The sequence below is a fragment of the Crocuta crocuta genome, unplaced genomic scaffold (assembly GCF_008692635.1).
Source record: "Crocuta crocuta isolate KB4526 unplaced genomic scaffold, BGI_CrCroc_1.0 scaffold89, whole genome shotgun sequence".
Classification (NCBI taxonomy): domain Eukaryota; kingdom Metazoa; phylum Chordata; class Mammalia; order Carnivora; family Hyaenidae; genus Crocuta; species Crocuta crocuta.
In genome coordinates this window covers 9,111,282-9,136,209 of record NW_027551559.1, presented here as the reverse complement: position 1 = coordinate 9,136,209, position 24,928 = coordinate 9,111,282, and positions in this window count along the sequence as shown.

Here is a 24,928-nt window from a genome sequence, read left to right as displayed (position 1 = left end):
CCTTGCTAGTTAGCTGACAACCTAACGCAGCCAGAAAGACGGCTGCAGGATAATAAATGGTCGGTGGCTGGAGTTCCCAGTGAGCCGGAGGGAAGCACAGGATGGGCATACATCACGCTGCTGGAGCCCGCGGGCCCTGTGGGAGTCTGGCCCCGGCAAAAAGCAAGTCTACGGACAGGAACCCAACGCCGTCTCTTTGTAAACCAGACGATCTGTTTAGGGAATTCCAAACAGGACGGGGACGTTTACCAGGGTGGTTTTCTCTGTGGCTCTTCTCTTCATATACAGATGAAGCGTCAAACTTCAAAACGGGACCTGGGGAGGTCTGTCTCCCCGTCACCATTGGGAGAAGGCCCCGAACTGGTTGGCCCACGTGTGAGATGCGCTGAACAGCGTTTGGTGTCAGGGTGGAGGGAGATGGAGCCTATGCAGTCACGTCACGCAAGTGCGAACATTTTAAGGAACGGCTCTGAACGACGAAGGGCCCTAAGAGGACTCACAAAATGGGTTAATTGTTCAAACTCTTTTCTGAAGTTCCCATTCTAGCTGAGTTTTGAAGTAGGGTAAAGGTTAGGTGGTTTCCATTCAAGTTCAGTGGAAGCTGGGCCCCCTCCCCCTGCCTGCCTGGGTCCCAGGACCAACTGCCTGCAAATCTGGGTTGCAAATGAGAAGGTGGGGAAGCTGGCGCTGCCCAGTGAGGAGACAGGGGCTCCAGACGACACGCTGAGCTCCCAGGGGGGCCGAGCGGCCCAGGGGAGAAGGGACCCCGGGGAGCAGGGCAGCTCAGTTTGCTTTCGGGACCACAGGCATAGGAGGTGCGATTTGGCCAGAATCGTTAGCTGNTGGCTGACTTTTTTCACATTAAAAGATCTCTTCCCAACGGCATCGGGAATTCTATTTTTCTTTTTAAGACATTCATTCCCTAAGGATTTTTTTGTTCTGTAAGGCGTTTGTTGTTGTTGTTTTTTTTTCCGTTTCCAATGCAGTATTAAGGGAGAGCTTAAAAAAGTCAGCATGTTTTCCTTACTACCTGCTTAGCATGGCCTCTCTCTGCTTCTGTGACCTTTAGAAACTTCAACGGTGCCGCTTTTGGAGGAAGTTATGAAATTGTGTACCGAAGGGAAATCTTAAATGCAGAACATTTTTTTTTCTCTACAGCATTTACTTATTTATTTTTTCCTGGCATCCTAGACGACAGGTGTAACAGGACTTTATGTTCAATCTGGACCTTTACCTAAACGTGTTTGGGACCCATATAAAAACTCATATTTCTTCTGAGAGAACAAGGCAGAGTCCTATCTCTCATGGCTTTTTATTCAATAGTTAAGATTTTTCTCCTATTTGATCAAAACAGTTCCTACTTCCATCACTCATTTTATTTTTAAATTTTTATTTATTTTTAAAAATTTTTACATGTTTTATTTATTTCTGAGAAAGACAGCGTGAGCAGGGGAGGGTCAGAGAGAGAGGGAGACACAGAGTCCGAAACAGGTTCCAGGCTCTGAGCTAGGTGTCAGCACAGAGCCCGACGTGGGGCTCAAACCCACAAACTGTGAGATCATGACCTGAGCCGAAGTCGGACACTTAACCCACTGAGCCACCCCGGCGCCCCTACATCATCCATTTTAGAGATTAGTCCATTAACTGTAAGGCTCAAGAAGCCCAGTGGCATATGAATTCAGGTGACAGTTTACAGCCAAATCATGTATTTTGTGGCCCTTGGGATGTAACCCGGTGGTGGAGGGAACCAAGGACTGATACCGGGCGCTCATATTCTCCATGGGCTCTGGAGGCCCACGTCAGTCAGGGTCCAGTGGGGAGACAGAAACCACAGAGAAATGTGATCCGGGCAAGTTCACAGGGAGGGGTCTGGAAGCGCTCTCATCCCAGAGCAGGATTTTGTGGTGGAGGGTGTCCATGGCTCGAAGGACCAAAGGGTTGTGTTCCGAGTGGGATACTTTGGGGGCTCAGTGGGAGTTTACATTCTAGTGTTGTGGGGACTCGTCGGCTGGGGTGTGCTGAGCCTGAGCCTCCAGCGGAGCCGCCGTGGGGAGTGGGGTGCTGTTGCCCGCCGCAGTGCACAGCGAGTCTGGGCTGCAGACACTGTGCCTGCCCCGGGGCCGTGCACAGAGAGGGCTCCCCAGCGGGGGGACAGCATCCCTTCCTCCTTTAGTGTCTTTTCAGCACGCTCTACTGAGGATGGTTACTGTGGTGCCAAGCGGACAATGAGATTACAGCACGTCCCCTCTGTGGACATGGGCCTGGGGCTGATACACTGGTAACTGGTCCACCCCTGTCTTCTCCATTTCCTGGGGGACGTTAGAGGTGACCCGGCCCAAGCACAATGAGAATCTTGGACAAGGAGATGCTAAGTTAAGATAAGCCCAAACGCTGCAACTACATGTCAACATCTGAATGACCTTTGTTTTTAAAAATAGATTAGGGGCTCCTGGGTGGCTCAGTCGGTTAAGCTTCCGACTTCTGCTTAGGTCATGATCTCACGGTTCGTGGGTTCAGGCCCCGTGTCAGGCTCTGTGCTGATGCTCAGAGCCTGGAGCTGCTTCAGATTCTGTATCTCCCTCTCTCTCTGACCCTCCCCTGCTCACACTGTCCCTCTCTCTCAGAAATAAATTAAAAAAAATTTTTTTTAAAGATTTAAAAAAATAAATAAAAATAAAAAATAAAAATAGATTAATAGGGGACATTTGGGTGGCTCAGTCGATCAAGTGTCCAACTCTTGGTTTCAGTTCAGGTCAGGATCTCATGGTTCTTGAGTTCGAACCCTACATCGGACTCTACTCTGAAGGTGCAGAACATGCTTGGGGTCCTCTCTCTGCCCCTCCCTCACTTGTTCTCTCTCTCTCAAAATAAATAAATTAACTTTTAAAAATAGACAAAAAATAAAAATAGATTAATAGGGAGAACAGTTAGTATATGAGCGATGTGGGGCCATTTTGAGATAAGTTCGTACACATTTTACAATTACCAGTCATGAGTGAAAGTTGAACTTTCCTAATCATGAGGTTTCAATTGTGAAACAATTTGGGAGTTGGCTTTCGCACACAGCCGCATGGGAGTTAGGCCAATATGCCAAGAGCATTTTAAGCCTGTGCTCCCATGGCTACAATAATAACAGCCAACACACCGATGGATAAAGGGACATTAAGTGGAATAAACCTCATTGTCCAGGACGTGGCACGATTCTAGAAATGAAAGACAACAGGTGCCAGGGTGCATGAAGTTCTCACCAGGAAAGACTGCGTCCCAGAGAACAAAGCATTTCAGGAAGATCACAGCCTCATGAAGCATGACACCCAACTATCCCAAGTGTGTGACTGAAACTGAGTTAAAATAACCAACTGAAATGTGAATTAACAAAGGAGAGTGTGGTATAACCAACGTTTAGATCACAAACTTGTCATCTGAAGTGTAGCTCGGAACTTTCATCCCTGAAGATCCCAGTTAAGGTTAAGATGTCATTTTTGCTTGACTTGCACCATGTAAAGTGTCATGGTGCTGGGGTCACCCGCCTGAGGGCCATGTTGGGCTGGGCGGCCTCAGGCAATGCTGCGAGGTTGGCTTGCTCTCCTGGCGCTGGGTCTCCATCTCCCGGCCTCCTGCCACCACGCCGCCTGAGAACAGCGCGCAGTCAGATGGCCAGAGTTGCTGCACTTGTCTGGGTGATCTGGTCCTAAGCTGGGGGTGCCACCATGACATGTGACAGAGGTGTCCCTCTTCCCTGATGATAGTGAAAACATGTCAGTACTTACTATGTCGGGATCGATTCTTATCTTGATTCTATTCTCAGGAATAACGCTGGAAATTTTAAGACAACAGCAAAAACCCAAGGGCTGGATTCATTTTGGAAAGAGAGAGTTTTTCATGAAAGCTTAAATTTCAATGTAGAGGTCATGTCTTCACCTGGAAGATGGGTCTGCTCAGCATCCTTTTACCCCCCGGAGCTGGAAGGGAAGGTACATCAGGAGATCAAGTCACAAGATATGAGATCACCTGCACTCCCCAGGTGTCTTTCCCCAACCCCCTCTACCTGGTATTTGCTGCATATTAGCAACTCACTCATCTGTTTTCCAGCAAGGGTCCCATTGCCTAAATTGAGTTGCAGTAAGAACAGTGGAGATTTGCCTGCTAAGTGAATACGAGAAAACCCTGAATTTCTGAAACATTCCTAGCCTAGGGCTACCCAAACATTCTGGACCCATGAATTCCTTTTGCAATAGCACATCTAAAGAATCCCATTGGGGATTTTCTCTATTATGAAAGCGCTTCATCTGTTACATAATAAAAAAGTGATTTTATTTAAAAAAGTATTTTAGTTCAGCATATCATTAAAATTTTATTCTAATTTTTCTGCTCATACAGTCTTCATCAATGGTTACAATTTAAAGATACATTTTCATGTTTCCCATTCAACAAGAACACATGCTCTTTAATTTACTTTAAATTAAATATTTATGCATTATCTGTCAATAATTTGGTTAAAAGCGACATCTTCTTTAATTTGATATCAAACAATATTAAGATACAGATGAATTCTTTTAATTTTTAATTTTGCTTTATTATACCTTTTCATCAAAGGATATGCAATCCATAGAGGATTTTTACAACTTCTGCAAAGTAAAAGAAACACAAATAAAAACATTTCAACATGGCCATCTCTACACAAGTACTGGATGTTATGTTTACGTATTCAGAGATATTAAATTTCTTCTTATAAATGTTAAAATTGCTCTCTACACCACTTTATGGAGATAGGCTTGACATACAAAATGCTGTGTATATTTAATGTGTCCAACATGAGTTTGGGGGTAAGTATACGCTCCCAAGTTGATGACTGTCATCCGTGCCATAAACCTATCCATTGCCTGCAGAAATTCCTTCCCATCCTCTTACTTATTTGAAACTTTTTTTTTCCTTTTGCAGTAAGGGCACTTAAGATATGACCTGTCTTCCTAACAAATTTTGAAGCATACAGTACAGCATTGTTAACTATAGGCACTCTGTTATAAGTGGGTCATTAGGTCTCATTCATGTTGCATAACTAAAACTTTGTACCCATTTATTAATATACTTCCCATTGCCCCCTCTCCCCAGCCTCTGGCAACCACCGTCCCCCTCTGTGTTTCTTATAAAGTTGATTATTTTAGATCCCACATATAAGTAGAATCTTAGAGTAGTCGATATTTCTCCAAAGAGGAAATACAAATGGTCACTAAGTATGTGAAAATGTGCTCACCATCTGGGAAATGAAAATCGCCAGATTGGACGACTACTATAAACCAGAAAGAAAACACAGCAAAACAAAACAAAACACAAATAAAAGGTGATAAGTGTTGACGAGGGTGTGGAAAAGAGGGGATGCAGGGATGTGAATCGGTGTAGCCACTATCGGAAACTGCGGAGGCTCCTCAAAATATTAAAATATAAAACTACCATATGATCTGGTAATTTTCCTTTAGGAATATATCTGAAGGAAACAAAACCACTATCTTGAAGAGATATCTTCACTTTATATTCATTGCAAATGTTATTTATAGTAGCCAACACATGAAAACAATGTAAATGTCCAATGACAGATAAATGAAGTAAATATATGATATATATTTATACAATTCACATAACATATAGTTTGACAAATGTAATAAATGTATACATTTTATATAATGTTAGATTATATATATACTATATGTATATAATATATATGTAATATCACTTACATTTTTTTTTTTTAAATACAGGAATTCCTGTTATTAGCAACAATGGAGATAAACCTGGAGGTCATTGTGCAGAATGAAATAAATCAGACAGAGGAAATATAGACAAACTTTAAATACCAGTTATAGTATCAAAGATATATAAAATTTGCTACATGGAGTGTAAACCTTTTGTATAATCAGTTGGTTTACTTTAGTAATTCTCATGTCATTTCTAATTATCATATGCAAGGAAACTTCAGTCTGTTATCGTAATCACTTGTACATTTCAGGTGTGATTCAACTTTTGTCTGCATAAACTCAAAAAGCAAATTGGTTATCATGATCACTGTAAGTTTTCTCACATTGTCTTTGAAATAAGAAAACAATCTTGCTTGAATTTCCCTCTGGGAAAGTCCATACTTGCACTTGACTCTGCTTTCGGTTCTTCTTGGAAAATAAAATGTGAATCCTTGCCTTCTTTCTTTCTTTCTCTTTCTTTTTTAAATGTTTTATTTATTTTCGAGACAAAGAGAGACAGAGCATGCGCAGGGGAGGGGCAGAGAGAGAGGGAGACACAGACTCTGAAACAGGCTCCAGGCTCTGAGCTGTCAGCACAGAGCATGACGCGGGGCTGCAACTCAAGGACCGTGAGATCATGACCTGAGCTGAAGTCGGCTACTTAACCGACTGAGCCACCCAGGTGCCTCCCCTTGTCTTCTTTCAACTCAGAACATTCTTCCTCTAGATTATCATTTTAGGCCTCCTTTTTGGTTTGTTTTTCTTTCTTTGCCTTATGCTTTTAGCCTCTTTGGCAATACATTTTATGAATCTTTTGATCTCTATTTCTGTTCCTTACCTGTCTTATTTCTCTGAGAACTTTAATCACTTTGCAAGTTTATTCTATTTTCTGAAGCTTGCCATCCACAGCACTGATTCTCTTTCCCACAGCTTTCATTCAGGACTATGATCATCATAGTATTCTTTATAACCCTCAGTTCTCATTTTTCTTTGTTTTTTATTAGTTCATTTAGTTTCTCTTTTAAAAATGTCAGCATATTATCTTACTTTTTATAGAATCTAAGTTTTGTTTATTTTTTGGAAAATACAAAGGACTTCAATAAATACCTATTTTTCCTATTCTGTATTTTACAAAATATTTAAAGTATATTTTACAAACTATGATTATTTCTCCTTTCTGTGGAGATGACTTTTCTTTGGGAATGGTGGTTGTTGCACCCAAGGCAGATATTTCTTCTTCATAGGCATTGATTGTCCTTGGGGCCCTTCACTCCTTGACTAAGTGTCTATTTATCATGTCAAAACTTAACTTATAGGTCTAGATGATGGATATTTCCTTTACTGTTTTTTTACGATCTTGAATTATAAAGCACAAGGCCTTGACAAAAGTAAAGAGGAGCATGTAATAGTGATAAAAGGTTCAGCACGAGGCAAGTGTAGCAGTTAATAATGTAGCTGCAATATATAGGGAGCAAAAATTGACAGAAGTAAATGAAACAAAAATAGAGAACTCCTTAGTCATCATAGGGGAGGCCAAATGCTTTTCCCATGAAAAGACAAAAAATAGGAACATTGTAGAACATACAGAAAATGGAGGTATGGTAGGGGCATGAGATTGAGGAGCTATAAAAGATTTGAACGCAATTATTAAGAAACTTTACATAATTGATGCGTGTGTGTAGGTATATAGCACACGTTGTTCTACAACAATAGTAGAATATGCACCGTATTTTAGCGCATTTACAAAACTTGCCACTTGCCAGTACGGAAATTCACTGTTCTGTAAAAACGTTACACGCCATAACCGAGATAACATTGGCACAGTCAAGAGCACAAGGCAAGGGAGGTGGAGAGGGCAGTGTGGGCATGCAGGTGCCAGGGTGTTACACAGCACAGAGCATCACTCAGGAAACGTCATGGCCAAGTGCCGTGAGACACACAGCATGTGTGCAAGGAGGCCACCACATCGCATACTTGTCAGTGCAGTGTGGTTTTCACCTCCCTTCCAAAGGCTCAGGCCCTTCCTGGAAATTTCAGAGGCAACAGAGGTAGTGGGCAGGGAAAGTGTGTGTGTGTGTGTGTGTGTGTGTGTGTGTGTGTGTGTGTGTGACCTAATTTTAAACAAAGAATAAATGCCTCCAAATTGTAGCATTATGAGTCCATGTTATAATATCATAATAATTAACTTCTCTATGAGCAAAATCGGAATAATAATTGCACTGCAAATTCAGTTTGGCTTGACAATAGTTAACATCCACAACATTTATTATGCTTGGAAGAAAAAAAGTGAGACTTCTTAGAAGTCACTGTCAACCAACACTTTGGACTCTTAATTATCTATCTATCTATCTATCTATCTATCTATCTATCTATCTATCTATCTATCATCTATCTATCTATCTATCTATCTATCTATCTATCTATCATGTACCTATCTGTCTACCATCTATCTATCCATCCATCCATCTTCCTTCTAGCTATTGAGCTGTCTAGATACAGATAAATGACATACATCTGTTTTCTGTCATCCATCTGGGACATTAACTGAGAAAAACACAAACATGTTTATGACTAAATTGACTTACTGACCTATCCCACAAGGGGCTAAGCACAGTTTGAACCTTAATCCCAGCCCTTTTGTCCAGCTGGCTCCCAAAGGGTCAGTCTTTCAATGACAATCCCTGTCCAACTTGTCTTATACTTTTTAGATTCAGATGACTCTTTGATGTTCCGTGGGAGCTCATACAAAAGCTCAAAGAGTAAGTATATTTATCCTCATATCTAAAACTAGCAAATTGTGGCTTTCTTTGGTCCAGGAAAAGAATCAGATTCCTGTGACAAGGGCTCAGTGTTAAATCACTGGGGATCTGAAGAAGGTTCAGCCACAGCATCTATGATGTGGTGAGATTCGTGTAGAAATATATAGCATCAGTGTGTCCTTTACTTTGGCAGCTGCATTCAGACACATTGCATTAGTGAGGCTCCCAACAATCTGGGATAAACGTGTTCTTTTACTTGCTCTACCTATAAAAATATTTCCCTGATGACGGCACTAACGAAAAGACTTGCAAAAATAACCACAAATTTGAAGTTCAAGGTGTAACATAGTGCTCTTTCCACTAAGCCATGTGAACACATTTAAGACCAAACCTAAGGTCATTACTTCTTAATTTCATTAAATTGCATCAACTTATATTGTAGCTATGATTTCTTTTAGCTGGATAATTTGCCTCATCAAATAAGACACTTCACCAGCTACTGAAACATGTTACATGCAGTAATTAACAGTGAATAATAATAGCAGTAAGAAACGTTTCTTAACCTTGTACTCTGTGCTAGATGCTGGGCTAAATATCTTACATACACAGAGAGCTTGCTCCATGTTCATTATCCAATGACATGGATTCTCTTGTTATACCGTGCATGAGTAGGCACTTAAATCGCTGTGTTAAAAGTGGTTGGAGGCTAGTAGGCTTGTAAGAGATGATACCAGGACCCAGTCACAAGTGAATGACTCTGCAGACTGGGTGCTGACCTCCATTCCCTCTTCCCTGTTATTCTGGGAATGCCAAATAATGCCCGTGGTGATTCCCAAATGATTTTGAAATGACCTTTGCTGGTGCCAACACAACACAAATGGATGTTATTTATTGGCTTTTCCTCATGAAAAAGTTTAAATGATAAATTGTATAGTTTACAACAGTATTTCTCTGTGTGTTGTCTATGGACTACGTGGATCAAAATTACTTGAGAATTGTGTTAAAAATCCAAAGTTTAGGGTCTCGCTGTTTTCAACCAGATGCTTAGGAGAAGTAACCGACATTTTCACAGACATCGTGGGTCCCTCTTACCACACTGAACTTTGATGGTCACTGCCTAAGAAATTGCACAAAAAATACAGCCTGAAATGAAAAGTAATGCCTTTATATGGAATCATAATCCTTTTTATGGACTATTTCATTACCCAGTTAAAACAATTAAATTAGCTTAATGTTGCTTATGCTACTAAACATCACACAGTATGTAAATTTTCAAGTCAATTCAACATCCGTAGAAGTGAGTTGAAATTATGGCAATTAAAATAGGGCTTGGAATAAAATAATTTCATAAAGCTTCCAAAACATGAAGCACCTTTAAGAGCCAGGTTCCAAAGGACAGGATTTGGTGTGTTATCAGAATTATAGGTGTGATGATGACACAGGGCAGGTGGCAGAACGCTTGGGTGAAGCATCTGTTTTGCTGGCTAATCAGCATTCCAGTGAGCACACCTGCATGCACGGTCCACCTCTCTACCATGGTGGCCACCACCTCCGTGCTGGCCCTCATGCTCCTTCTTCCTGGGAGTCTCCCTAGTTGTGTTCAGCTGACCTTGCATGAGGTCACCAGGACTGAGGGTGGTTAGTGTATTTTTGTCTGTTTCTTAAGGAAATAGTTATTAGCTCTGGGACTAATACCGTACAGGCTATCGGTTAAAGGTTACTATTTAGAAATGATTACCTTCTATGGTTGTCTCATTAGATATGTATATAGTAGGTCCTGATAATCAGTTTACACGGATGTTGGCCATTCCGATCATTTAAACCACTTCTGACCGTAAAACTGCAGCAGGTTGATGTCCTTGGGAAGGCATTGTACACCCTTAACCCCAGCCCTGCCTTGGACACACTACCTGGTACTCTCCGGAGGACTTTCAGTGTATTTTTAAATTTAATTTTATTTTTTAGAGAGAGAAAGAAAGAGAGAGACAGAGAGAGAAAGAGAATCCCAAACAGGCTCAAAGCCAAATGTGGGGCTCAAACTCATGAACTGCAGGATGATGAGCTGAGCTTAAGTCAAGAGCCGGGCGTTTAAGCGACTGAGTCCCCCAGGCGCCCCTAGACTTTCAGCATATCGATGAGCATATACGTATGCGTCAGTCTGATGGATGACATTGAAGAATATACCTGGATTGCCAGGTTATGCAATGTTTTTTTTTTCCTTTATGTGATGGGCTGAAACAATTAGATAACAAATTTAATAAAATAATATATTTACTCATATTTAATTCACCCAATATCAAACAAATGTAAGAATCTCATTCATTCTTCACAGAGTGATCCACTTTTCACTAGTGAACAAAGTTTTCTTCTTGCATGATGTTCTAACTTACAAAGCTACTTTTCCTGAATTATTCAACTGCCTAAAAATCAACTTCATCTCAATTGAAACATGTATTTTTCTTTCTTAATTTCCAGTTAGTTCCACTCTCCACCCCTCCACCCTGGCATATGTAAGTCTAGTTAGTGCTTTCCGCTGGAGCTGAAGACCTACACAAATCACAACCAAAAGAAATAAAAAAATCAACAAACGCTTGAACCCTGGGGGCTCTGAAATTGATTGCTATAAATCTATGTCATTTGACAGCTGTAAAAGTCAAGAAAAGGAAATGCCTTCAAAGTAGAAATAAGCAACCTTTGACCTCTCTTTTCTGAGTAGTTTAAGACTGGATTTTTCCCCATTTTCAAAAATCTAGAGAGTGGAATTAGGCCCCACAGCACAATCACAGGAATGGCCTGTGTTTATGAACAATGGCATCAGACCGATCACCGTTCCCTAAATATTCTTCAAAGAACTTCAGGAGCAGTTAGTCAATTTTTTAAATATAATCATTTATTCGGATTCAAGTTATAGGCATGAAAGCCATTTACCTGTGGTTGAGATTTATTTTATCAACAAATCACTTTCTGACTTCATCCTCAGATGTTAGAAGAGTGAGTCACAGCCACATACCTGCAAATCCTCAACTTTGCGTTTCCGCAGGACGTGTGGTTGATGAACTTGTTATGTAGGACTGGGTTTCCCTGGAGCTTGGCGACATCTGGATTCCGGATCTAAGTTTGAAGTACATCCAAAGCCTTTTTAGTTACATCAGATAAGACTTCACCTGTACAATTTCAAATCTCACCATCCTTCAAGGGATTGAACATAATGTTATGTTTCTTTATGGTGGTTTATGCTTATTAAATATTAAAACCAAACATTACCACTATAAAAAGACTTTTACAGCCATGGGCATTTTCCCTGGTAATAAAATTTTACTTAGTTTTATTATTCCTTCTGTAGGGCATATCTGGGATCTCAGAGAAACTACTGAACTAGAAACATAAGTAATATGGAATAGCTAGGAAGGGACCAAGCTGTAAAAGACTAATGAAGAAAAAACTAAAAGCTGCATGCAACTCTGTTTGAGCACAAATTACCTGTGGGGGCGGGGGGTGGAGAAATCCTCCTATAAACACAGGTAGAATGCCATCACTCTTTCAAAGAGACCACCTTGTGCTAGATCTTTAATATATTAAACTTGATTAAAGCATTTCTATCATAAAGTAGCGGGCAGCTGCTATGGCTTCTAGCAACTGAGTGAAGGTCTCTGCAGTGATTTCCGTTCCCTGATGCAATTATGTGACCTTATGGCTTGAGATGTTTGTCACTGATTTTGGGTGCATTCTTCAAAAAGGCGTTTGCATGGTCCAGGACCCGGATCCTGGATGGTGGGAATGCCAGTCCCCGGCAGGGGGACCAGACCTGCGGGCTGTCCGTAGGAACGAGTAGACCCTTCATGGAATCAGCAAGGCCTCCATATTTGTGAGGTCTTTGGAAGAGTTCCAGGGCCCCGCAAATGGTCCAGTAAGCACTCTGAATTGTAAGAGGGATGAATAATAAAAGAGCCACCACCAACTTAACATAACTTTTACTTGTACTTAGGAAGGGGAGAAGAAATCGCCCTTTGTGGCCATGGGAAATCTCAGTCATGTGGCAAAACACTGTTTCCTCCAACAAGTCTTGGGTTGAACGGCCCCGGTGGGCAGGGTGGGGACAGGCAGCATGCCTGAAATGTAGTCGGGTTTCATCCATGTGTATTTCTGACGCAGTGCTCCCGGGGAGGAGCTGGTGCCAGGTGTACACAGGGAGCAAGGGGCTCAGGGCCACAGTCTCACACTCGCCGTGGAGGCTGAAAGACACCATCCAGTAGAACTCTTCAGAAGTGGGCCCTGGCCCAGCGGCCAGTGGAAGGATGGCTTGGAGGGCAGTGACTTTGCAGAGGCCGCCCTGTCATTGAACAAAACCATGTGGGATCAAAGGGCTCATTAAGTCCAGATGGACTGTTGGCCCAAGAACTGCCCTGCATAGTGGGCTTTGCTATGAGGGCTGTCCTGCAGAGGCTGACTCAGCACCCACCAGCACAGGGCTAATGCCTGAGCTGATACAGGCTAATTTACCCGAGCTTGTCCACACTCAGAAATCCCCAGGGTTGGCTACCAACTTTGTAGATGTTTCCCCTGGGGTTGTATCCTCCGCGGGAGAGGTGTAACAGAGAAACACAGAAGAGGGTAAAGTGAGAAGGTGGCTTTCCCAGCTCAGTGGACCGGATGGTGGGTCCCCAAAACATGTTCAGCTCCTAAGCCCTGCTACCCATAAATTGACCCTATTTGAAAAAAATTGTCTTTGCAGATGGTGTTAATTTAAGGGTCCTGAGTTATGGAGCTGGTGCTGGATTGCCTGGGTGGGCCTTAAATTCAGTGACAAGTGTCCTTAAAGAGACACACAAGAGAAGACACGAACAAGTGACAGGCATGTGGGGAAGGAGACAGAGAGGGAGCAAGGCAGCCAGAGGCCAGAGGCACCAGGAACGCCGGCATCTGGAAGGAGCAGGAAGGGTCGCCCCGGAGTTTCTAGAAGGAGCACAGCCTGGCTGATCTCCAGAACTGTGGGAGAAGGAGTTTCTGTTGTTTTAAGTCACCAGTTCATGGTGGTTTGTTACAGCAGCGACGGGAAAGTGGCAGATCAGGATCGCAGAGCTTGATGAGGAGCTGTGAGCTGGGCAAGACGTGGGAGGGATGGAACCAGCCAGGAGACCCTGCTAGGGCTTTCCTTGCACAGAGCTCCCCACTGCGTGCCACCGCCTCCTCCCCCCCTCACCACCTTCGGAGCCCAAAGTGGGTCCAAACCCACCGTCGGACCAAAGCCACTTACAGCTTTCTTTGTTAAGAAAAACAGACTCCACGTGTTTGAGTAAATAATTGAGCCTTTTGTATCCACCACTCACACACCCCTGTACATGAGTTTACTCCGTCCCCGTGCATGGTGGGTGGATGATAATGAACCAGTCAGGAGGGCAGCGGGCCCATAGCTATTTCTTCATGGGAAAATGTGTATCTCACATACTTTGGCCTAAACGACAACAGAGTTAAACTCTCTTTTGTTTACATCTTGCATCATGGCTTGATCAGAGGAGAAAAAAAATCTCTGCTCCAAATTGAGCTGGTGTTCCTGAAGTTAAATGCGACGCATCACAATGAAGAGCAATGTCATCCTTGGCTCATAATCAAGGCCTAACCCTGAAGAGAACAAAGCCTAAATATGTTGTTTCTTCGACGTGTAGAAAGAGGTGGCCTCACAGATGTGTGAGTCATGAAGCTCGTGTGATGCATCATAAAAGAATGCAACTTTATCTTCAGTGATGCCTATTAGTAAGCTAATTAAAGATGACAAAACACCATAATGTTCTTCTGTTTTTCTTTGAGTTAGTTTTTGTCCCCTAAGTAGAAAATCACGACGACAGTCGTGAGATGGTCACAGATGTGTATGTCGTTCACACACGCCTGTGAGGCGTCCCACAGGGGCCCCAGAACCCTGGCTCCCCATTAACCACGATGTTCTGAAGTCCTGCCTCTGTAGATTCCACCCCCCTACTCCCCTTCCCAGGGCTGGCAGGGTGGTTTCAAATACAGGCAATTCTGGCAGCCACGAAAGCCAGCCCACGGCCTCAGCTCCGTGTCCCCATGTGCCGTGCTACTCACAGCCTGGGGGCAAGCAACTTTCCTGCCCTGGGAAAGCCAGTCTTGTTGTCAATGCTTTCTCAGAGAAAATGCATTTCTGTTTCAAGTGTGAAGAGGAAAGTCTCTATGAAAGAAGAAAGCCGGTGCCTGAGACGCGTCCGGGTGTGTGTTTATGAGCAAAGCCCTGGAAGAGCTATTAGATCTCTGGTGTTGGAGTCGTGACAAATACTGCAGATTTAAAACAGGTGGAATTGCATGCCTTCCAATGACAGGCAACCCTTCACTCAACGTTTGGGTCCCCGCCTTTCGTCAATGGATGTGAACAAATTTTTAAGACGATCTTTTTCGTGTTGACTCTTGGCCAGCAAAAGCCTCAAAGCCCTCCCTGCTAGAAAGGGCAGGCGTGCATGAGAGGTCAATCCCAGAAGACCCAACGTACGAAAAATAAATAAATTAAAAGGAAAGCCAGGCTCTGTTTGTGGAGATTTTAATAAGGACAATATGTTTCTTTTTAAAAGACAGCTCTGAAGAGTGAAGCCGACTTGCCGAGGAGAGAAAACACAAGATCCCTCGGTGGACAGGAACTGACAGGGAACTTTGATAGAAAACAGTCCCTTTGCTTTATCCTCCTGGATGGTGGACGGAAGGGCAGCTCAGAGCCTGTGGCCTGCAGCATGCTTACACACTGCAGGCCCAGCTCCGGGCTTCAAAGTGTTCCCACTAAGACTGGCGAAGTGTGTCTTCAGGGACATTGGTGAGATGTTGATTTGGCGTCTTGACTTGGAAGAGTTGGGGCCATGTGGGCACAGTCAGGGAGTTCCTTCCTTGTCATTTCACTAGTTTTCTAACCCGTTTTGGGCCTCCTTTCCCCCCAGGAACCGAAAGCTCACTCTCTTCTGATTTTCAGATGCTTGGTTTCCGGGCTTCCAAGACTTCCTTCCCAAAGGGAGGCACGCTGGCCCTGGGCCGGCCTGGAAGGGGAGGTGCCTAGAAGATGGTGGCCTCTATTCCTGTCTTCCATCCCTACACTGAGTTCATGGGCTAACTCAGCACAGAAGACTAGCCCCTGGCCTCATATGCCACCCTTTGAACCAAGTATTTATGTGTGAAAGGCATCTCCGGGGCCTTTATCTGAGGGTGCTGGTGGCGGGTGCACTGAGCACATGACCACTCTGTGTCACAGTCGTCCCTGTGGGTGCCCTAACCTTGCTCAGGGAATTCCTTTTCTGATCGAACTGGCTGTGGGGCATTAACACAGGCACGCATGGCTTGTTTTGCAGATCACTGGTCATGAAGAAAGGAAATTTGGTGCTGGCTGGCCATCCTAGGGGACCTGAATGACCTGATACTATTAAGGATGGGATCCAGCAGCTGATGGTCTCCAGCAATGAAAGACCTACTTAAATGATGGCTCTGCTCCCTGAAGGGAGGTGTTACTGCAGGCAAGGGCTGGGGACACCGGCTGCCCATGCCACAGAACAATATGGCAGGCATGGGGCTGGGGAGTGGGCTGGCCCTTTGTGGCTGTCCTGGGAGCTCCAAGGGCAGCTGTCAGCTCAGAGTGTCAAATCTGAGACTCTAAGTATCCTCAGAGCCAGAGCCTTTGTCTGTATGGACAGACCCCTCATTCTCAGGCTGCACTGGGGCCGAGTACTCCTCAACCAAGCCCCAAGTTTGAACCCTTGACAAGGCTCGTTGAATTTGTAACCACTCCAGGGATCTTGTGTGAAGGTTGGGGCTTTGGCTAAGAAGGAAGGCGACCCTGAACATGGCAGGGAGGACATACGAGTGCGTTTCGGGACTGAGATATGTTGGATCCTAAACCTCTCCGCTGGTTCCGGTTTCTACTTGCAAATTATAGTTAATTATAAGTAGCAGAACCCACTCCAGCGATCTGAACCAGAAAACAGCATTTACTCAAGGCTGCCAGGCATCCTCCAGACTCCTGGGGAGCCCAGACCATCCCCTGCTACTGGCTTTGGATGAAAGTCACACCAGCGATGCTGGCCGCGGGTCTCCAGAGCCTCCAGCACTGGCACTGTCTTCATGGCGAGGCCTGCCTGCCTCGTCCCCGGTGGTGGCTGCCGGGCTCTGCTCCAGCCAGGGCTCCTTCCCTGCTGCAGCTCCTTCCTTCTTCCTTCTCCTGCCCTCTTGTCCTTCGCTCCTCCTTCCCTTCCTTCTTCTTTCCCTTCCTCCCTCCCCCCTCCCATTGTGTGTGCTGATACCTCCTCTGGCAAGGAAAGTGAAACACGGGATGAGTACGAGCTTCTGAATGAAGCCTGTTCTCTTGTGTCCAAGGAGCATCCTGTGGTCGGAGAGAAAGGTGATGTGATGTGAACTATAGTAGACATAAGACGGATGGTCAGGTCGTCAATAGACAAAACTCAACAACACAGCAGAACGCTATTACTCTATGGGGAAGGGCGGCAGAGGGTGACAGGTGGTCAGAAACACTGGTCTCCTGTGACCCTGTAAACTTTCTTCTGGAGCACCATCGCTTGACACCTGAAGCCAAATCAGCAGGGTAGCCAGGTCCCCTCTGCTGGGGGTGGGGGTGGGGGCTTCTTGTCTGAGCCCCAGGACCAGACTGCTTAGCTTGGGTGGACCCCCGGTATGTCCACCTGCACATCACGTTCCCTCTCTGACAGTCTTTGTACCATCTGATTTTCCTAACTCAGAGTCACCGCTTTGCTGAGCATCTTCTACACATGCAAGTAGATGCGCCAAAGGAAATAATGTCCGCAAGTGTGCAGCACACATTTTCTGTGTCTGTCTTGGATTGCAGATGTGGCCACGTCTACACAGCTAACTGGTGACCTCAGTGGCCCCTCCGGGTCTGTGCTGGGCTCTAGTGTCTACCTGGCCAGCCTTGAGAGGTGCTGAATCCCTCCACGAGGTGGTCAGAGAATGCATGGAGCCAAGGAGGGGCGGCCATCCATGAGCACCCTGGCAGAGACAATTTCGGGGGACAGGCCTTGCATTGCCCCCACTGAGCTCTTTTCCAAAAGGACCTTGAGCCTGAGCCATGTGGCTGCACATCTCCACTGCTTTATTTCTCCTTCTTCCCCTTTGTTGCAGCTCTAAATTAAACTCTGCTGGAGAATGAAGCATTTCATATCATAATAATGCCTGTCAGCTCTTTACCGTGCATGATAAAGTGTAAACTCTTTAATTAACTTTTTTTTTTAAATAACAAATACTAGAAAGTGTTCTTGGATCTTAACAAGGGCACATTTTCTGTTTTCCTTCCTCTTTTAATTCTGTGTCTGCCGACCTGTGTTTTATATTATCAATCTCCATGTCATCAAGTTGGTGGCACATTCTATTTTTGGAATGTTGTTTGAACTTGAACAATAACTTGAGTTCCACTGAGGTATTCTTGTCATATCCCTAGTATACGTGACTCTGACTGAAATTTACATATTGGAAAAAATTGTCTGGGAATGGTCAGGCAGGGTACTAATCTGGAACAGGGCAAATTCAAGCTAGAAGCAATTCTGTTTCAGAACAAGGAGTTGGTGAATTTAGAATGTCTTTGCATGATTTCAGGTCTGGGCCTGGCAATTAACTCTCATATGCTACCGGGTTTTTATAATTATAATATATTATGTGATACTGTATTTTTTTTTCATTAACTCACCTCCTGCTAGTAGTACAGATTTGTATCTTGCTTAGCAGTGTGTAATGTACATGAAAGTAATAAAACTGCATTCAAATACACATTTCATAATTCAGGATTATCACACCATTATTCCTGATTAGGAGAGGTTGTACCTGTACTTGAAGATGTATGTGAGCTACGCCAGTCTGATTTCAAAAGACCCAAACACCAGCCCAATAAACTCTGGATAGATTTTCTAGGTTAAAAATAACAGTATTGTTGTTAATGAAAAATAATGACAGTATCTCACAGACCTACTGATGTCCCAATTACATTTGAGAAAGCATAGCCATTATTGCCCCAGGGAGCACAGAAAAGTTTGTTTTCCATCGCTCATTTGTTCATTCATTCTGAGCAGAATACAGTTATCGCAGAAGGTGGGTGCTGCATGGGTCCCAGCAGGTGTCCGGCAGGCGGAGGTGGCTGCCGTGGGAGGAAAGGCTTCAGAGCCTTAAAGCCCTGTGGTCTTGCTTCCCAGAGAACTGGAGATTTGGGGAAGAGGAGGCTGAGGTGAGGTTAGGCAGGCTATGGCGGCCATCAGCCATACCTGGGGCATGGGGGCAGCTTAGAACGTTAGGAACGTCCACTGACATATGTATGAAGCCACCCTTCGACCTGAGTCCTGATTGGGGTGAGGATGGGGGTTGGCAGCCATTTTGATTTTCACATTTCATGATGAACTGAGCCAGTGGCCTGTGTATGTTGTTCACATTGATCATCATGGAATTATCATACACTCTTTCTTCATCACATCAAATAAAAAGAGTGGAGTTGACGAAATGGATCATGAGACCTTAGTTTCAAGTTTATGATTTTCATTCTGATTTGGTCATAGAACCATTCGTCCTTAAATTTGGTGTTCAGTCTAAAAGTGATTTGGTAATCCTTATAATATGAACATTTAAAGTGCTTGGGTAGTCTCCTTCAGTTATTAAACCCGTGTATAGGGACACATGTGTACTGAAAATAATACAATGATCCTTCAATCATACAAAGAAAAAATAGACACAATCTCTTAAATGTTATACATTTGTTAAAAACCCAGAGAATTCTATTTACAACCTCACATGATGTAAATTTTTTAAAAAGTAGCATAGCCAGTGATATATATTGAATAGCCAGTAATATACATTTTAATATTAAAACATTTCTCCTATACTGATTATTTTGCATAGAGATAATCAAAGCGGCATTTTGAAAAAGCCAGTTTGTGTTCAAGAAGCCTCTTCCACTTTGCGTGGACCTTTCTTCTGGGTGAGAAGGTTTCCCCGTGCCTGTCCTCACCACCCTTACCAGAGTCATCACCATGTCACCAGAATTGCCAGGTGGTGGGTGCAATGCCCTTGTGGACTGCAGGGGACACAAAATGCACTTTATGAGATACGGGGATCCTTTATTGACATCTGGGAAGAAAGCACTTTATCCAAATGAATGTTTTACATATGCTTACATCTTAAACCACCTTTGTATCATATTTAACAGAATTTTATGACCTTGTATGACTTCTTAAGTATATTGAGTACAGTTTTATGTTTTCCCTGTAATGCCAGGAAAGTATTTATTCAAATATCAATTATAAGTGACCCTATCTGGACATTAGATACAGAGAAAAGCTGTTTAACTCATATCGGCTCTATTATTTTTTTAAATTCCTACACTGACTTCTTCTTTTCCATGTCCTCTTCGTCCCTCGTAACTCATAGTACGTGAGTTCCGCTGTTTCATTATCCTTTCCAAAACAGTATTTCTGGGGTTACTTTTCATTTGCTGCCTCTGATCTCCTGTTTACTGGAAGAGAGTTACTTTTGACGGCTTGGACTGTGTACACAGTGCATGAGACCGCCGCTTGGGACAGCAGTCAGGCAGCCTCCACGATACGCACAGCGTGTCTGCCTGACCCAGCAATGCCACCTCGGTACCATCTGAGAGGGACGACAACGTGCATCCACACAGAGACATGGACGTGATGTCATAGCAGCTCTGCTCACAAAAGCCAACACGGGGAGACAACCCAAGTGCCCATCAGCAGGTGACTGGCTAAACAGACGGAAGCGGACCAGCCTCACAAAGGAGCATAATTCAACTGTGGAAAGGGGTGAGGGCTGGACACCTGCCCCCACATGGATGAAGCTGGAAAACATGGTGCCCAGCAAGGGAAACCAGATGCAGAGAGCTCATCTTAGATGGCTGCGTTTACACGAATGTCCCTCGCAAGCAGATCCATGGAGACGTAAGCCGATCCGATCCGTGTTGCGCAGGGCGGAGGCGAGAGTGACCTGGGGAAGGGTATGATGGGTGAAGCCCCAGGGCTCCGTTCTGAGGCAACAACGTCCTAAAATGGACTGTGGTGATGTTTGCAGAGCTCCACACATAGACTAAGAGTCACTGCATTCTCCACCCTGAAGGAGTCCATTGTGTGGAGTGTGAATTCTATCTCAATAAAGCTGTTACGGAAACGAGAGCGCACAGCGCTCGGTCAGAGCCTGGGGTTTTGCTGCTCCCTGAGTGGCCAGATGGCTTTCCCACTTACCTTCGAACTATCATTTGGCTCCTGCATATTTTCTGGAGAGTGAGTTCTGCCACTTTTTGGAGGTTAATTATTTTTATGCAAAACAGTCTCTAGTGTTTGGCGACACATATTTCACAGCCTGGCAAACGGGAAATCTCGGCATCAACACCCGAAGGTGTGTTCAAGTCCTGGGTGGGTGTTGGGGGTGAGGCAAGAAAGGGGGAGCTGGGTGAGGCAGGTGGGGGTGGAGAAGCCCCATGGGGAGGGGGAGCCTCAGGAAGAGGAAGAGGGGAGGGGAGGATGGCTGGCTGAGGAGACCCCTGCCCAGCTCTGCCCTTTGTTGGGGTTCTGCTTTCGTAGTGCTCCCCCAATACACATCGTGGTCCTCGCTGTCCCCAGCTAGGGACGGCATCCCCGGGGCAGAAGGTCCCCTGCGGCGCTGCCTGGTGCCTGCCCTTCTCACGTCTGCACGAGAAAGAAGCAGAGGAGGCAGCGGTGTTTGGAGTCTGAAAGAGAGGAGTCTAAAATCCTCTGCACGCTCAGAAAATGTTCAGACTTGAGCTTTAATAATGTACCAACACCTGGTTACACGCTGCTAGTTCCAATGTGGGGCACTGAACGAGGGACTTAATTTCATAACAAAGGGGAGCAATCTCCCGGCTTGGCTCCTGAACCGGATCACAGGGAAGGGCTGGTGTCCCGCTCGCCCCCCGCCGGCCGTCCAGGCACAGAGGGGCTGCCGTCAGTCACGTAACCTTGTACCTCAGAATGACTCTGGCCTCCGCTTAAAAGTAGATGAATTTCCCGTAGAGCTTTGGCCTAACGTGTAGCGAGAACAGACAAGGCCAGACAAGTAGAAGGTCACAGACAGAAAAGCTCAAGATGCTGTAGTTTTCCTTCTGGCCATTGGAGGAGGCAGATTCCCAAAATATGTAAATGGCAGGTGGAAAAATGATTCATTTTTTAATGCAATCAGCCAGCACGGCATGTTACACGTGTGTCAGTGCTTTGAAAAGAAGGGAGGAAGAAGAGGAGAGAAGAAGGANAAGAGAGCATAACGACGACGTGAAGTAAGACAGGATCAACATTTAAAAAGACAGCGGAGCCCGGCCACCTCCGGGTAGTTAAGTGAGATGCTGGGACCCAGGGTCTCATTTTCTCCCTTCCTTTCGGTGCTTTCTTAGCCGGCTGTAGATTGAAGAAAATAGGAATAAGCATCTTTCGACCACAAACAGATGTGCTTGATAAAGAAAATGTCAGCAAAAATACTAGAGCGGCGCGTCACAGCAGCTTTCTGACAGATAGAGGGAAAAGGTAAAAAATGTTCTATCATGTCCGACAAGGTGTTCTTTTTGAGATTTAAAGATCACTGTGCAACTTTAAACATGTTTGTCACTCCGGCTCTGACTGCAGTTATCTGGGGTTCAGAAGAACTTTATCAGCTCGGCAGAGGGGGGGGAACAAAGCAGCCCTTCCCCATTTATCTCGGCTCGGTTCCCTTCAAAGCCAACAAATAAATTACAGTGTACATTTGATACAAATTGATTTCTTAACTCAAATAACAATGTTGTCCTCCCGGCCGGGCCATGTGTCACTCATTCGCCAGCCTGAGTGAAAGCCTCAATCTGTCTGTGTGACAGAAATAGGGCTGACGGGGCTCACCGGGGAATGCTAATCACCCGGGCCGGCCGGCCTTTGTGGGGAGGCCGCGATAAGGGGGACCCGGGCCGGCCTGTCACGCGGCGCCGGGGCCCCATCGGCGTTTGTTCCCGCGGCTCCCCGGCCCCGGCCCCGCCATCCTATTTCATGTGGGAAAATAAGAGCCGGCCGCTGTGCCCGGGACGCCGGTGGCTGGGATGCGGGGCCGGCCCGGGTGAAAGGAAGCCCATTGAATCTCTCCGGCTGATCTTATCGGCCGCTGGAGAAATGAGATATTGGCAGGGACCGGGGACTCTCTCCAGGCCGAGCAGGTTAATAAGGTTGGGAGGTAGGCCACGGGCTAATTGGATTTGCCCCCGGCCTGATCAGCAGTGGCAGGGCCCACAGCCAGAGCCACCTCCACGGGGGTGGGGGCTTCTCCTTTGTTTCCATGCAAGCCCGGAGAGGAAGGAACGATGCCACCCTTTGCAAGGCGAAGGGACGTCCTGAAGTCCCATCCCCGCAGGCCTTGGGTCACCCTCTGCGGCTGAAGTGGTCGGCTTCCGATTTCGTCAGAGGGCGTTAGACCTCGCCGATGCCTGGTGGCAGGTGCATACTGGCATCGCAGAGCCCAGGAGTGGCTGGAGGTGAGGAGGGAGCTGGGGGCTGGGTCGTGGGCCCCTGAGCCTGTGCGGGGCCCCCCTCAGCCGCCCCTCCTGGTGTGCCGATGGGCGCTAAGTTGCTGCCCTGTGGCTGTGAGACAGAAAAGGGTCTGTGTGCCACTGAGCAGGGCCATGCAAATCAGGCAGCTGACACAGGGGGAGTGTGCAGCCGGACCTCCAGCCCCCTGATCCGCCCCCCCTGCATGGGGCACGGCTCCACCCCAGAGCCATGGAGCTGGCAGAGAGCGCACGCTCCCCAGAGTCTCCACACTACCGCCCCCCCCCCCGTGGTTTGTAATGTTGACCCATATTTAACATTGACCTTGAGTTGGAAAATACGGAGGACTCAGCGTGTTAAGATGACATCTCAGACTACCTCTGATGATTTTTTCCAGGATGCATTATTTCAGTTGAGTTTAACATACTGGAATTAACTGCAGCATGAATTTTGATTAAGTGTAGTTTTTTTTTAACTTTACCTTACATTACCTAACCTCTTTAAATTGTTTTACAGAGTATCTTTACCCTTCAAAATCACTGACATCACCGCTCTAGGGAGACTGGGCTCAGTCAGTATTAGGCTCTGATACTATTCTATCCCCAGGAGAGAAACAGTGCATTAGCAAACGTCCGGCTGGCAAATGAATCATTTTTTCCAGCATCTTTTGCTAGCTGCCTTGGAAACACCCTGCATTATAGATGTTTGACTCAGCCAATTAATACAACATACACAACGTAAGCTTTTCCTGGAGGTACATCACAGATTGTTTATGTTATGAAAAAAAATACATTCAGTATCTACTTTTTCTGCGACTATTTCTGCCCAGAATCATTTATGGGAGGACAGTTGCAGTCACCCTTGGATTGGGGGTTTTAGAGGAGATAAAAGCAAGCAGTCAAAGTCTTGTCCTCAAAGGGCTCACTATCTAATTGATGTCCACGTACAGTGATGAGGAACCCCATCCCACACGGATGATTCCACGCCGCTTGGGAAACACAAGAACCAGGTAGACTGAAACACCTGCTCTGCTTCCAGCAAAGTGAACCAGGAGACCGTGACTGAGGCCCTAAGCATCAGGTGTCCCCCTGCTGCGAGGCCGTGTGAGCCGGGGTGGTCAGGAGGGAGGAGGAGGGCCAGCCCTCACCTGGCCCCGCGGGGAAGCAGCACAAAGGGCCGGACGTCAGGCTGCGTCCAGACGTGTCGTCACCAGCAGGGATCGTGAGCCCACTTTCTGTCCCGGGCGAGCCACTCTGATGTTGAGGAAAGAGCCGAGAAGCTGGGGAGACGCCGTTCTGGGGCCGGGGCTCCGGGAAGAGAGAACTCCGAGTGGGAACTTGCCTTCAGGGGGAGAAGCAGGTCCGAGCCTGACGGAGTTCCAGACGCAGAGCCTTGATTCCGGTTCCCAAAGCTGAATGAGTTACGAGTACTTTTTTTTTTTTTTTTTGCCTTTTGGGATATTAACTCTATTGATTTATTTATCCAAAAACATTTGTGGACGGCCCGCTATATGCCTCCAGATACATCCACGAACAAACAGGCTGAGACCCTGGGGCCTCAGGAGCGGGAGCCGGAGACGAGGAAGACAATCGACATCAACTATAAACTTAATTAAATGTAAAGAAGTCGGTGTGTTGGCGACTCTGAGAGTCCCGGAGAAAACGGCAGGAGCCAGGTNCAGTGCCACCAGCAAAGCGACTGCTGCGGGACGTTCACGGGCATATTCCTTACCGTCGGCTGCTTCCGGGGACGCGAGCTGGGCAGAGAGACGGACGCGCACAAGGCCGGCGTCTGAACGGTGCTGGAGGCCAGGGCACCGGTGAGGCCCTGAGGAGGCCAGTGGGATGGAGAAGAGGAGGGTCCACACTTGCAGGGGGGTGGGGGCCCAATGGGAGCGCGAGGCCCGGGG